The following is a 15,539-nucleotide window of genomic DNA, read 5'->3' as shown; positions in this document are numbered from 1 at the left end:
AACCCAAATAAAATGCAAACACAACACACCAGAATCTGTGGGATGCCACCAAAGCAGTACTTATGGGAAGAAATCTATACCAAAAAACTGCAATATTAGGGGAAAATTTATGAAAAATCTTAAAAACTAGACCAAGTAGAGCAAATTAAGCCCAATATAAACAGAAGGGGGGAAAAACCTAAAAACTAAAGTGGAAACCAGTGAAACAGAAAACAGAAAAACAATAGAGAAAATCAATAAAACCAAAAGCTGGCTGAGGTCTACAAAATTGAAATCTTTTAGCTAGACGGATCAATAAAAAAGAAAAAGGGTCTTTCCTCCCGCCGCCCGAGACACAGAGAGGAAAGAAGGCTAAGAGGAAGCAGGTGGACTGGCCCCTGCCGTCGTGAGGCAGGAGGCCAAAACGGTGGTAAATCCCGTTTGAGAAAATGCCTAAGAATTTTGGCATTGAACAGGACACCCAGCCCAAAGGGGACCTCACGCGCTTTGTCAAATGGCCCCGCTCCACTTAGCAGCGGGGGCAAAGGGCTGTCCTCCTCTAAGCACCTGAAAGTGCCGCCTGCAATGAGCCAGTTCTCCCAGGCCGTGGTCTGCCAGGCGGCTCGGCTGCTTGGGCTGGCCCACAGCACAGAGGGGCCAACGCGAAAGCCGCAGAGGCTGTTGGCCTGGGCTGAGAAAAAGGCTGCCGGCGAAGGGAATATCCCCACCAACAGGCCACCTGTCTAGCAGGGGTTAACACTGTCACCACCTTGGTAGAGAAGAAGAAGATGAGCCGGCAGTAATTGCACATGATGGGGATCCCATCGAGCTGCTTGTCTTCCTGCCCGCCCCGTGCTGTCAGATGGGGTTTCCCTGCTGCATTATCAAGGGGAACGCCATGCTGGGGTGTCTAGTCCACAGGAAAACCTGCACCACTTTCGCCTTCACACAGATTAACTTGGAAGACAAAGGAGCTCTGGCTCAGCTGGTGAAAGCTATCTGGACCAATGACAATGACAAATATGATGAGATCTGCTACCACTGGGTAGGCAACGTCCTTGGTCCCAAGTCGGTGGCTCACATTGCCAAGCCAAAAAAGGCAAAGGCTAAAGAAATAAAATGGGCACAATTACCAATATCAGAAATTAGAGAGGTGACATTATTACAGGTTCTACAGATAGTAAAAGAATAGTAAGGCAGTATTATGAACAATTTTATGCTAATAAGTTTAACAACTTACATGACATGGAAAAATTCCTTAAAAGAACATAAATTGCCAAGCTTATTCAAGGAGAAATGAGCAACATAAACAGACACATATTGACTAAAGAAACAGAAACAGAAATTGTAGTTAAAATGCTTCCTACAAGGAAAACTCCATGTCCAGGTGGCTTCACTGGTAAATTCTACTAAACATTTAAGGGTTAGTATGAAATAAGAATTAGTATTAAGGTAATACTAATTCTACACAAATGCTTCCAAAAATGTAAATACAAGAGAACACTTTTCAATTCATTCTATGAGGCCAGCATTAACTTGTTACCAAAACCAGACAAGAGCGAGAGAAAGAGAGGAAATTATAAATTGAACATAAATGCAAAATGCATCTATGTTAGGCATCATGAACATAGATGCAAAAATTCTAAACAACGTTTTAGCAAATATAACATTATAGTAAAAGGATAATACATCATGACCAAGTGAGGTTTATCTCAAGAATATGGAGTTGGTTTAGCATTTTAAAACCAATCCAAGAAATACACCATATCAACAAGTTTGGAAAGAAAATCCACATGATCAAAATGGATCTATGTCAATAGATACGAAAAATTTTTAAAAGATCCAACATCTATTCCTGATTTTTTTAAAAAAATACAGAAAATTCTCAGCAAACTAGGATACAAGGAAAACTTTATCTTTGTTTTCAGGTTCCTCAACCTGATAAAGGCCATTTACAAAAAAAATCAGACTGAATGGTAAAAAACGGAATGTTTTCTTCCTAAAATCAGGAGCAATACAGTGAAATCCACTCTCACAACTTCTGTTCAACCCTGCACTGAAGGTTCTAGTGCAGCCAGGCATGGAAAAGAAATAAAACGCATCTTGATTAAAAAAGAACTAAATGTTTGTATTCTCAGTGTTATAGTCCGAACATTTTTGTGCCCCCCAAATTCATATGTTGAAATCCTAATGCCCAATGTGATATCTGTACTCAATGAGTATTGGAAGGTGGGGCCTTCTGGAGGTACGCAGGTCTTGACGGTGGAGCCCTCAGGAATGGGATTAGTGCAATTAGGAAAAAGATTCCACCGAGGCCCCTGGCCCCTTCCAACCATATGAGGACACAGCAATAAGCAGGAAGAGGGAGCTCCCCAGACACAAAACTTGACCGTGCAGGTACCCTAATCTCAGACTTCCAGCTACCAGAACTGTGAGAAATAAATTTCTGTTGTTTATAAGCCACCCAGTTTGTGGTATTTTATTATAGCAGCTCAAATGGACTAAGACACACAGAGAACATGATCATCAATGTAAAAAAAACCCTGTGGAATTAAAATAAACTAGAACAGGTGAGTTTAAAAAGATTGCAGGATACGAGATCAATATACAAAAAACAACTGTCTTCTAAAACTGCAAAACTCCTAGAAGAAAACAGGAAAAAAGTTTTATGATGTTAGTCTTGGCAGTAATTTCATGAATGTGACACCAAAAGCAAATATAGACAAATGGGATTATATCAAACTAAAAAGTTTCTGCACAGCAAAGGAAACAGAGTAAAAAGCAACATACAGAATGGAAAAAATATCTGCAAATCATGAGGGCTTAATTTCCAAAATATAAAAGCTAAACCCAATAGCAAAGAAACTAATACGCCAACTTAAAAATGGGCTAAAGACTTGACTAGACATTTTTTCAGAGAAGGCACACAAATGGCCAACAAGCATATGAATAGATGTTAAACATCACTAATTTTTAGGGAAATGCAAATCAAAATCACAGTGAGATATCAACTCACACCTGTTAGGGTGGCCATTAAAAAACAAACAAACACAAGTGTGGCTGAGAATGTGGAGAAATTGGAACTCTTGTACACTGTTGGTGGAAATGCAAAATGGTGTAGCTGCTATAAAAACAGTATGGAGTTTCCTCAAAAATTAAAATTATAACTATCATATGATCCTGCAATCCCACTACATCTACCTCAGGGTGGGGGGGGAGGGAGATTAAATTAGCTAATGAATGAAAAATGTATTAAAAGCTGGAAAAAGTTATCAATATATGTTATTAATCTGGTGAGAGTAAAAAGTCAATTTCCTTAATTTTCAAAGCAGATCATATACTTTATTACTTGTATATCTATCATATAAAATACATTTTTCCTTCAGTAAATAATGACTTTGAATCCTTGTCAGTTTTCTTGAACTGACTGCTATCTGGCTCCTCACAAAGTCAGTGCAGACAAATGAAACTTGAAATAGTAAAGATATATAATCAAATATTACTTGCAATAAGTGACACTTAGAAAATATATCTAAGCCATAATTAGTATTTCTACAGAAATGTCTTTAATGCTGTTATAATATTGTATCATTTTTGCTGCTTTTAAGTAACTAAAACAACTCATAACAAAATAAAAATTTGTTCATTCTTACACAAATGATCCTGACTTGTGCATAGTTTTCTTTATGCTAATTTATCAAACCCTACGTTTTGCTTCTCCATCTGTGGTTAAAGACACATCACTCTAAACAAATAAAAATGTTTAAAATAAGGAGCTTACCGCTTGGTGTTTATTTGAAATCACATTTTTTCATTCTGAAGAGTCTCAGTAAAGTGTAGGTTATGGCAGAATGTCTCTTTGCCTGCTTTAACTAGGGCTATGTTAAATTGACAAAATACCACCTTACTCCTGCTTGAGTATCTCTTTCACTATACAGGTTAGCAAATAGCTTAGTATCAACACAAATATCCAAACAAATGTGAGTAAATCATTGCTACGTGAAGGACTTCATACATGAATGATTTCGCTCTTTACATGCTGAAGCCTTGCCTCTCAGGGCGTCCTACCGCGTCTGCAGCCCGCAGGCAGGCACCAGGCTTGCCCGGCCGCAGGCGCAGGCCCAGCCCCGCAGCCGGCTGAGCGCGCGCGCCCCGCCCCGCCCTGCGGCCCGGACGCCCCGGCGATGGCTCCTTAGACGCCGCTGATTCGTTCCTTGAATACTGTGGTCCCCAAGTCTTTACAAATGAACTTCCCACCTAACTCACCCTTGAACCTTGCGGTCTGTTTTGTAAACCTCTTGGGAGGGGCTCAGGGGTGCAGCTGCCCCGCCCCCCAAGTCCCCAGTCCGGTCTCTCGTTGCTAGGAGACCGAGGAACGCGCTCCTTTCCCCACGGGAGTGAGCCTGGAGCTCGGGGAGCCCACCCAAGGCCCCCAAGCCCTCCAGCCGGTCCCTAATATTATGTCTTTATAACAAGGATATAATAAATGATCATATAGAAAATAACCATCTAAACATTAACTCTATTAGCCATCGTATTATTCTAAGTGTCTCTTACATAACGATTCTGTGACAAATTTCTTTTAGAATTTGATATCAAGAAATCTTTTCAGACCAACGGACAATGTGTTCATCTATCAGATAATAAGAATAAGCGCTTCTCTGCTTTGGACACTAAACAGTTCAAACTAAAACGCATGCTTGATTATGGAAATTATGTTAACCCAAACACTCAACTTTTAAATGTATGGCTTTTCCATTTTTCCTTCTAGTTTATATCTTTGATATCTTTAGCAGTTCTATTTATGTGACTTTTTTTGAAAACTATTTTAAATCCTTTTTGAAACTAAGAAAGGTACTCATTTAAGAAATTTGCTGGCCCTAGCTGGTTTGGCTCAGTGGTTAGATCAGCGGGTGGACTGAAGGTTCTGAGGTTTGATTCCAGTCAAAGGCAGGTACCTGGCTGCAAGCTCATCCCTGGCCCCGTTTTGGCCATGTGTGGGAGGCAACCAATCCATTGTCTCTCTCACATTGATGTTTCTCTCTCTCCCTTCCACTCTCCCTGAAAAGCAATGGGAAAAATATCCTCAGGTGAGGTTGACTTTTTGAAAAATGACAGTATTAATAAAGAAAAACCTTTAAAATAATTTAAGCTGTCTTTTGAAGAGATTACAAAGGAGTAACCATGTTGGATAAGCAAGGAAACATATTACAAGGACTAATTGAAATCTAACATAAAAGTATGCACAAATGAAAAAACACTTCCCTTGCTTGCTACTGTCCCTTGCACTGCACCAAAAACTTTTGGCATTGAGAGAAGACTCTATGGAGATTAAGCAAAAATTGACCTATTTGCAAGAAAACTTGACACATTACATTTGTCAAGCCAGGAAATGTTAAACAATTTAATAAATGGAACTGCCAGCAGAGTGATATTTAATTTTTTGTTGTTGTTGTTATCCTGTGATCCCCATCAGGAAGTTTAATAGTTAATTAGCTGGGCTAGTGTTGGGGTTACTTTTTAAATACACTATTTTCACAAGTATCCTATTATTTGTACTAGACGTCAATCTAGGAGAATAGCAAAAACAGCATCAGAAACACTCAATAGAGTTGGTGACATATTCACCTAATGAATTCCACTTTGCCTTGGTTGAGGTTCCCTATCTTATCCCCAAAGAAGAGCTCCAAAATAATTACAACTTGAAAGGGAAGAGGTTTTAGCTGTTATCTTTAAAGTTTATATTAATGACGTGACAATGCCATCCTTCCTTATGCTATATGTGCTGCCGAAGTGAGCATCACCCTGCCTTGTGTTAGATATAAAATAAATACGAGATTGACAATAAACTGGGGCTTACTTCCTTCTAAGAGTAGAAGTGTCTACAACTAGACTAAGTTTTCATTGTAAAATACTTTCAGGCTAAGAAAAAGTTTCTGTTTGCTGCACATATTTCTTTTTCCTTCCTTCACCATTTTTTCAGTAGTAGGTAAATTTTGTGTCTACTTTGAGCTATGAAGCCTCCAGCCTTAGTCATTACATTCTGACAGCATGCTAACTTTTGTCACCTACCATAACTGTGAAATGGCAAATTTGTGTTGTTTTAAGACACTAAGTTTGTAGTAGTCAAAATCTAATACACCGTTTCATATGAAACGAACATTTAACAAAATTTTTCTTCAGAGTGCACACTCAAATTACCCACCAACTCACCTCACTTTTAGAGAGTGAAGAGCTGAGGTGGAGGACAGTTTGTCTCTACTTCAGAGTGTCAACTGATAGTCACTGGTGCTAATTCAATGCCAACAGGCATCCCCAATTTGGGTGCAGCGAAGAAGGAAACCTTAGTACGTTTCCTTAGTACAAGCAGCTCGATTATGATACAGCACAACTGTGAAAAGAGCACAGCTGTGAGGCAGCCCTGGGGCCAGACCCCTCTCCAGCTAGACAGGTCTGCTCTGCTGCACGCAGGTTGGCTTTGGGCTCACTGGTCAACTCTCCTCTGCTCACTCTGACTAGACAGCCTTGGTGACTCAGCCAGAGAAACACACTCTTCCGTCCTCAGTGGACAATGAAAACACTCCTATTAGTGCAGGGGAGCTGGCTTATATAGACAGAAGTCCCCACCCCTGGTCCATGATTGGTCTGTCCTCATGCAAATAAGGACTCCAAAACTTCGCAGTTTGATTGGTCCAAAAGGCACTGTCCTGATTGGTCAGAATAGAGCCACTCTGGTTGGTCGAAGCTGCACAGCTCTGATTGGATGGGGAAAGCCTCAGTCCTACTGGTTGAAATAGGATTCCAGGAACTCCTTTATAAGGGCTGGCTCAGCGGGCAGAAAAATTGTACGGAGGACAGTTCAGTACACGAGGCAAACAGCTTAGTGCAGGCTTCTTCCTGGAGTGCAGTTTGTGTGAGGCTCTTGTGTAGAAATGGTTCCTAGGCTCTGTTTTTTGTTGGGTGGTGGTGGTGGTTGTGTTTTTAATTTGAGCCCAGTTAGCCACCAGCAGCCCTTCTTAGTAGATACTTCTTTCTCAGGCCCACAAAGGGAATAATGAACATATCCAAGCCATGAAGTATTTTTACACATGGAGAAAAAACACACAATTGTTAAATTCACAGTAGAAAGAGATTGCTGAAGCGGACTGAGATAAGCGATGCCAGCAAGAAAAAAAAATCCTTCTCAAATAGTTTCAATATTTCCTTAGAGTTCAAACTTTAGCATAGGATTCCAGGTCTTTCTATGAATAAAGAAAGCATACAGTGTGCCAAGACATTACTAAATCCTTATTTTCAGGCAGGCAACATGGTCTAAAGAATGAATGTAGGATTTGGAGAAACGAGATTTGGATTCAAGTTTGTGCTTTGATATTTGACAGCACTGCTACCTTAGTTACTAAATTAGATTTTCCCTCAACTATCTCTCCCAATGCATCTGCTTGAGATATATAAATGCTTTTCACATCAGAATACTCAGCACTTCTTGAATATGCCCAGGTTTTTCATCTTTGCTAATCATTTACCTAGTTCCACCCTTTTGCCTGTTGAAACTTGCCTATTTTTAAAATTTCAGTAAAAATGCCACTTTCTTCATGAAGCTATCACAGATTTTACCAGTTGGAATTAATTCTGCTTCCCCTCTCCTACCTTGGTTGGTGGTGGTTTATCTATAGCACCATCCGTCTACCTCCTTCATGTATCTATCTCACAAAATCACATCAAGTCAAAACTAGAGCCTGAAAGATACTGGTAGCTTAGAGGAAGTTTGGTCACATCAATCCTCTCTTAATTTCAGTTCGCTTCTACCCAAGCCATCACAAATAAACATACAATCTAAAAATTGTAGTTTTGCTGTGTGGGCTCAACTTCAAGACAAATCCCCTAAGTGTCCCTTCCAGTCAGAATGCCTATTAAGCTCCTTTTCTTTAAGGAAATACAGGAGCTCCCACTGCTGGAAGATGCTCCCTTCTACTAGACTGTAAACTCTCAGGGCTAGGTGCACAATGCCCTCAGTGCACTCCCTACTTGCTGGACTCGAGGAAAAGCAAACAAAACTAATCAAGAATCAAAAAGAGGCAATTGGGTATGGCCCCTTGGAAGGCAAAGTTAACAGAAGAGGGCTTTGAAATGCAATTTGAGGTCAGAAGAAACAGATGCTCTTTTAGCATAAAAATACCTAAAGAGCCTGGCTGGGCGTGGCCCAGCGCTTGAGCTTTGACCTAGGATCCAGGAGATCTCAGTTCGACTCCTGGTCAGGGCACATGCCCGGGTTGCGGGCTCGATCACCAGAGAAGGGCATGCAGGAGGCAGCCAATCAGTGATTCTCTCTCATCATTGATGTTTCTCTCTCTCTCTCCCTCTCCCTTTCTCTCTCTGAAATCAATAAAGATATATATTTTTAAAAATACCTAAATATTTTTTACTAGATATAATAGTAAAGAATATGAATATGATATGCATGCCAGACGAGGGCTATTGGTAGAAGATTAATCTTCACAAGTGAGAAATATCTGATTTTTAAATATCCAATAGCAATCAACAACATATAAGCAAAAGTGAATGGGAAGACAAAGCTTGACGTTTACGCCTTTCTTTATTCAGCAGAGAAAACAGGCAAGAGAGATGTTAATAAGGCGCCACTGCGGGGCTGAGGCATGAATTCCTAGATGTAAATCCAGGGTAGAGGAAAGGCTACCACCTGGGACAAAGGGGATGAGGGGAGTTTGGGGGGGTGGTCTTAGGGTATGGAGGAAAGGACCCAGGAATTAAAATATGCTGGTTGCAGGGAGAGGTGAGAAGTTACTTTAAGGGAGAGAAAGGTCTCTGTGGGGTATTTTTCAGTGGTAGAGGGAGTGTCCAAGAGAATCTGTGCTTCTCCAGATGCATGCTTTGTGCAAAGGAAGCTGAATTTAGGGGGATCATGTTCAATTTTTCATCTCTCTCATGCATATTTAGCATGATTTGGATTTGATCATTGTGAAACAAGTGCAGAACTAATTGAACCTTCTTTGGGCTTCCCTGTTTGTTTACTGATAAGAGAAGGGAGCATTTTCACACCCTTTTCCTATCAGTGTACGGTACCTTAGGAGTAGGTGATGGGGGTGGGGGAATCTCTTCTGGAGCTCAGCTGGCCTGCTTATTCCGCAAATATTCTTGTTTTATAAAATTTACATAGGTAAAGAAAAGATTGCCAGCACACTTGTGGAAGCCACATTATGTTTAATGTAATGAAAGAGAAATAGTCATAAGCATTCCACAATTATTTTATATATTTTCTCAACAGAGAAATAATCTGTTGCCAGGAAGAAAAGACTTGTTACAACCTCACTGTGAGCTTCCCTCATACTCTGCTTAAACTCTTATTTAAAGGAGTCCGTTAGTGCCGCACAGTCACACGTATAACTGACATAAGTGTTGGGGACAGGGGAAAAGTACTTTGACCCTTCATTTCTCATTCAGGGTATGTGAGGAAGTCTCAGGTATCAATATTGCCTATGACAGCTCTCTTATATTCCACACAGAGAAATAATGTCTCCAGAAACTCTTCTCTACCAACCTGGCATATCTTTCAATGCAATGACATAAGCCTAAGTAATGAAAATTGTACAACTTTTTAACTTTCAAAAGCCTATCCTATGAAATTAATGGACAAATATACAGTCTTTGACTACTTGTTCAAATCTTTGAGTATTAAGAAATAGTATTAAAAATGCTAATGAAGTGCATTCATACAGAGGAAAAACACTGTGATCTAACGACTACCAATAGTTATCGTGGCAACTTTATCTGTGGAGCGTTTCTTTCTTTTACTTAAGGTATTCGAAGGAACAGGCTTGTGAAAGCTCAATTTTGACGGTAAGTATTCCACCTCATTAAGGAGTCTGTAAAATTAACTGGTAGTTTTCTCTTCTTGCTTACCTGGCATAAGACTTCCTGGCCTTCAAGTTTTAAATCCATCAGAAAAAAAAACCTATGCTTTACATTTGTGAAAAATGTTCCTGTGTTTCCCTCCATGCGGCAATTCTGTAGTTAAAAAAAAAAGAATAGATTTATGAGATCACAGTTTTACTAGCTTTAAGTAATATATTCAACTTATTCAATATATTCTCTTCGGAAACCATCATGAATTTTCCAATAAATGTAGTGATTACTCTTTTTTTAAATATATTTGCATTGTTTGAATATGATGTAATAAACTCAAATGTGACATTAACTACAAGTCACATTTACATTTTTCTTCTTTTCCAGAATATTTTTTGCTTTAGATACCTGTCTCTTTTATGATTCATTCCTGCCACTTGTTAATTGAAATATATCACATACAACGTTTGATTCTTTTGTGACATCTCCCATTTGGCCATAGGAACTCATTAGTTTGAAAATCTAAGTGAAATTCTTTCAAAATGTTCTGGAGATTCCCCCATATTCCATTATATTGTTTGACAATTTAAATGAATAATAGGATTTTAGCTTTTCTTAAATAAATTCTGAAACTGCAGTTCCACTTTTACTTTTTAGAACAAATTGAATAACTTCCAAAATCTATTAGTCATTGTATTTCAAAGATTTCTTGAGTTACCGTTTATACAATCAAACCTACACTTTTCTGTTACTTGGTGACTCTTTTGAACTCTGGTTACTTTTTTTGTTTCACAGAGGTTAAGAAGGACACAGGGCTTATACTTCCCTTTTGGTAAATTCTGGTAAATGTATTTTCTAAGAATACTTGCCAAGTGTTTCTACCATTTATTAAACTATTTAATAACCATAAACCTCAATGACATGCTTTAAATAAAACATCATGGGGTGTTTTTCCTTTTTTTTCTGTTTAATACATAATACATTTTTAAAGTACAGATTTAAACATCATATGGTTTCTATGTTTTGAAACACTAATGAATTATCTTTAAAAATTGTTAGCAGTGTACTAAAAACATATCTCTTTCATTTGTAGTGTGAATGATTCTTTTCATTGTTCTGAAGAGAGTTGGTTGAACTTAATACTGAGATGCTTACTAAGTCTTTTTTATTCTCATGAGCTTTTCTCAATGAATTCATCATCTATGTATGTGTCAGATCACATTGTTAATATTTAATGTTGGATTGGTATCCTTTTCAATTCCCTTCTTTCTTAAAGTAATTTAAAATTCCTTTATAACATGTAATCTGATACATCTGTATTTCAAACTTATAATTTCCAACAATTATCATTTTTCTGTTAAAGTAGAATTGACTTCCTTTTTTCTTGTTTATGATTTTAAAATAGATGTTTTTATGATTTCACTGTTATTCATATTCTTTTTGTTTACCTTATAAAATGATTCTTAAAATATTTTCAAATAAAAGTTTTTGTTGCCAATTCTTGCCTTTGTTTTACATTTTCTGTCGAAACTCCCTGCTTTTCTAACATCCATAAAATCATTTCGCTTTCTAACACTTTAATAAATTAAACTGAGTTGGGGTCTGTTCTAAATTTGAAGATGGTAGCTGCCCAATATAAGTAGTTTAGTTCAGCACTCATATTGATCCCCCCTTTTTTGACCCAAAAAGCATAATAAAATACAACCATAACATAATAAAGCAGATGTCTTTAATCACTTTGTTATTCAATATTTAAATCATTAATTATAATTAAAATTATTTTGTAAAGTTCTATGTATCAGTCAAAAATGCCACTGGAAAAATCTGCTAAAGAAAGTAGTAAGAATATTAACCATAAAACGAAGCTGTCTTATGAAAATCTGATTCCATTAGCTTAATTTAGGAAAGCTTTCCCTGACTCTCATTGGGTGAGTTAACTCCTTCTATTAACTTCTATAAACCCTTGGGTATATCTTTATCAGAATATCTTAATGTACTTTAGTTGTTTGATTTTTGGTTTATACCCAGCCTGAATTGTAAACTCAGTGGAATTCTGGCTTAAGGTTTGTACTTTCTAACATCTCACTTGAAGTCTTTGCTCCACTTTTCTCATTTTCTCTTGCTTTCTAGTCCCCTTTGCCTTCAACCCACCCACCCAGCTCTTGTTCTGTTTTCTTGGAAGTAACCTAGGTCAGGGTATAACACTTACAAAAATGATAATTACCTCTTACTAAAGCACTTCTTTCTGCATGGACAGTGCTTGTAAAGAAAGAATTTTCATTTTTTTAGAATTTGTTTTAGTCAAGTCCAACAGAGCACAGTCCCTGTGGCCCATCTGCTAGAACACAAAAATAGCCTCACTATGTAGAAACAGATGTTTAAAATGGTATTAATTAAAATGAGATTCCACCTGTAATAGAAAACAGAAAATGGATGCAAAAGGAATGCTGTAAGCTGGCAATGCTTGCTATTGCTTTCCATTCCCTTAGGAATGTATATTTGTGGGTAAAATCTTGCTAATAGGAATATGTTTCTGGTTTTAGTCTCTAGTGATATGGGTTATTAGTTATACTGAAACACCATCACCCTAGACTTGTTAGGAAGATAGCAATCATGAAAGAAAAAAAACACACCTCTAGGATGGATGATTTTTTTTACCAATGAACAAAGTTATCTTGGGCAGAAAATTAATGACTTTCCTATATTAGTGACAGAAATGAACATTTACTATTTACCCTCTATGTCAGGTGCTTTACTGTACATATTCACAAGAAATCTATAAAGGAGATGTTATCCTCACTTTATAGATGAGGAAATTGAGACTGAGTGATATATTAAATAACTTGCCCAAAGTTGCAGCTACATTGGAATCCAAGACTCATATTCCTAAGCTGTCCACTGTTTAGCACCATCTTTTCAATAATGCAGGCACACAGAGGCTAAAAACCCTACACTGTCAATGGAGTATGTAAATCCAGGTTTGTCAGAATCTAAAGCCTATGTACATCTGTATATTTTGGGCCTTTGTCTCCAACTTCATTTAGCCTCGTGTATGGTAAGGAGAGAAAGAAGAGAATACCTAGTGACGCAGGCAGTTTTAAGTTATAATTAGCAAGCCCAGGCTAGCATTTAAGAAACTGTAAACAGTTCAGAAAAACATTATATGAATTGGTGAAAAGAGATGAATCATTTTTAACTATATGTAAAAATGTGGTTTAACTTCTTAAACCATATTCTTTCATTCATCCAACAAATATTTGTTGATTATTTTATGTGAATCATAGGATGGATCAGACAAAAGTCCCTGTCTTCTTGGAATTTACATTCCGTTTGGAGATGTAGTCAAGAAAAAGGTAAATATATATTAGCAAAATATTTTGCACATTAGATTATGAATGTTAAAAAGAAACATAGAGTCGAGAATGGGGACAGGAAGGGAGTGGTAGGGATTGCTGCGATTTTAGGTGGGTGGCCAAGGAGGACCTTACCTGGAGGAGATGAAAGGAAGGGCCGTCTGCTCTCGGCGGCGTGCATCCCAGCAGCTGGACTGTCAGGCGCAGAGCCTGAGGCCCGCGAGGCAGGGCCGAGTGTGGGGGAGGCGGACGGTAAGGTGAAGCTGGAGCGGTAAAGAAAGGGGATTCAAGCCACGAAGGGGCTTGTGGGTCCAAATAAGGGCTTTGACTTTTATTCTGATGAGATGGAAACTATTGAAGGATATTGAACTGATGGGTAACCTAGTCTGACTTATGGGTTTTTAAAAAATCGTGGTAAAATACACATAAAATTTATTATTTTAACTGTTTCTAAGTGTACAGTTTAGTAGTAGTAAATACATTCACATCGCTGGGCAGCTGTCACCACCCTCCGTTTCCATGATGCTGTTCATCTTGTGACACTGAAACTCCACACCTGACGCCCCTTTCTCTCCACCACTAGCCCCTGGCAACCGCCACTATACCTCCTTTATGATTCTGACTAAGTGTCTCATATAAGTGGAATCATGTAGCATTTTGTGCCTGGCTTATTTCACTTGGCATAATACCACCAAGGTTCATTCATGTTGCAACATATTGCAAAATTCCCTTCCTTTAAAGACTGAATAATATTCCATTATATGTACATACCACACTTTCTTTACTCATTCATCTGTTCGTAGACATTTAGGTTGTTTCTGTATCTTGGCTATTGTGAATAATGCTGATATGACCACGAGTGTACAGATATCAAGTTGAGACCCTGCTTTCAAATCTTTTGGGTTTATACCCAGAAGTGGAATTGCTGAGCCACATGGTAATTCTATTTTTAATTCATTAAGGAAACTTCATACTGTTTTCTACAGTGGTTGTGCCATTTCACATTCCCACCAGCAGGGCACAAGTGTTCCAGTTTCTCTACATCCTGTCAACACTTGTCATTTTCCCTTTTTTTATTTTTGCCATCATATGTGTGTGAAGTAGTATCTCATTGTAGAAGGATTTGCATTTCCCTGATAATCAGTGATGTTGAGACCTTTTCATGTGCTTTTTGGCCATTCGTATATCTTCTTTAGAGATATGTCTATTCAGGTACTTTGTCCATTTTTGAAATGTTTGGTTTTTTGTTGCTGAGTTTGAGGAGCTCTCTATATATTCTGGATATTAATCCTTTATCAGATATACGACTTGCAAATATTTCTCCCATTCTGTGGGTTACCTTTCTACTCTATGGATAGTGCCTTTTTATGTACAATAAGAATTTGATGGCCAGTCATTAGTACATATATTTTGATGGTCTGTCATTAGGCACTAAATGTTTATAATTATATTTTCTTGCTGTATTGAAACTTTTATTAATATATGATACTCTTTGTCTCTTGTAACCTTTTTTGATTTAAAGTTCATTTTGTCTGATATTGTTATAGCCACAACTAATCTCTTTTAGTTAGCATTTGCATGGAATATCTTTTTCCACACTTTCACTTTCAACCTCTTTGTGTCTTTTGATCTCAAGTGAGTCTCTTGTAAACAGCATATAATTTGGTCATATGTTTTTAATCCATTCTGCCAATCTCTGTCTTTTTTCCCTTTCTTCCAACTTAATTTTATCAAAGTATATTTTATACATAGTTAAATGTACAAATCTCAACTATACAGGTGAATGAGCTTTGACAAATGTATGCACTGTGTAGCCAATACCACAATCAAGACACAGAACATTATCATCATTCGGAAAGCTCCTGAGTTTGTACTGAATCATATTTCTGTTGAGAATCAGAAAAGTTCACATCCTGTTCATATCCTCAGACACAAATTAACACACTTTCAGCTTTTAACAACTTTTTGTGCATCAGTAGATGAGGAAAATTTTGCATGGCTTAGATTATTTCTTTAAAATTTCAGCATTTATTTGTTTTTGTATAGAGTATGTAGTAGAATAATCATAGACCAACGCCTCTGCCAAATTCAACATTGTAGTATGTCCAGAATATTTATTTTCTGGCTAAAAGTCACTTTTAGTTACATAAAGTTAATTTTGTTATAAATCTTCACTTTTTTTCTTTTCTTTAGTTTTGAACCTTTTATATACATATATTTTTTTCAATTACAGTTTACTTTCAATATTATTTTTTATTGGTTTCAGTTGTACAGCATATGACCCAGCAATTCCACTTCTGGTTATATATCTGAAGAAACCCAAAACACGAATTTGAAAGAATATAA

The 15,539-nt window shown here is 37.6% G+C and overlaps 1 pseudogene across 1 annotated transcript; it reads left to right on the top strand.

The window, feature by feature from the left end:
- The first annotated feature begins 42 nt into the window (after positions 1-42).
- LOC308560439 (large ribosomal subunit protein eL8 pseudogene) lies at positions 43-1,171 on the top strand (annotated as a pseudogene). Its single transcript has 2 exons — positions 43-56; positions 287-1,171. The product of its transcript is annotated as a large ribosomal subunit protein eL8 pseudogene (transcript).
- Positions 1,172-15,539: the final 14,368 nt, after the last annotated feature.

Source organism: Miniopterus schreibersii, assembly GCF_964146895.1.
Source record: "Miniopterus schreibersii genome assembly, chromosome: 8".
Classification (NCBI taxonomy): Eukaryota; Metazoa; Chordata; class Mammalia; order Chiroptera; family Miniopteridae; genus Miniopterus; species Miniopterus schreibersii.
The sequence above is the reverse complement of the archived record's forward strand: the minus strand, read 5'-3'. Positions and strand labels throughout refer to the sequence as shown.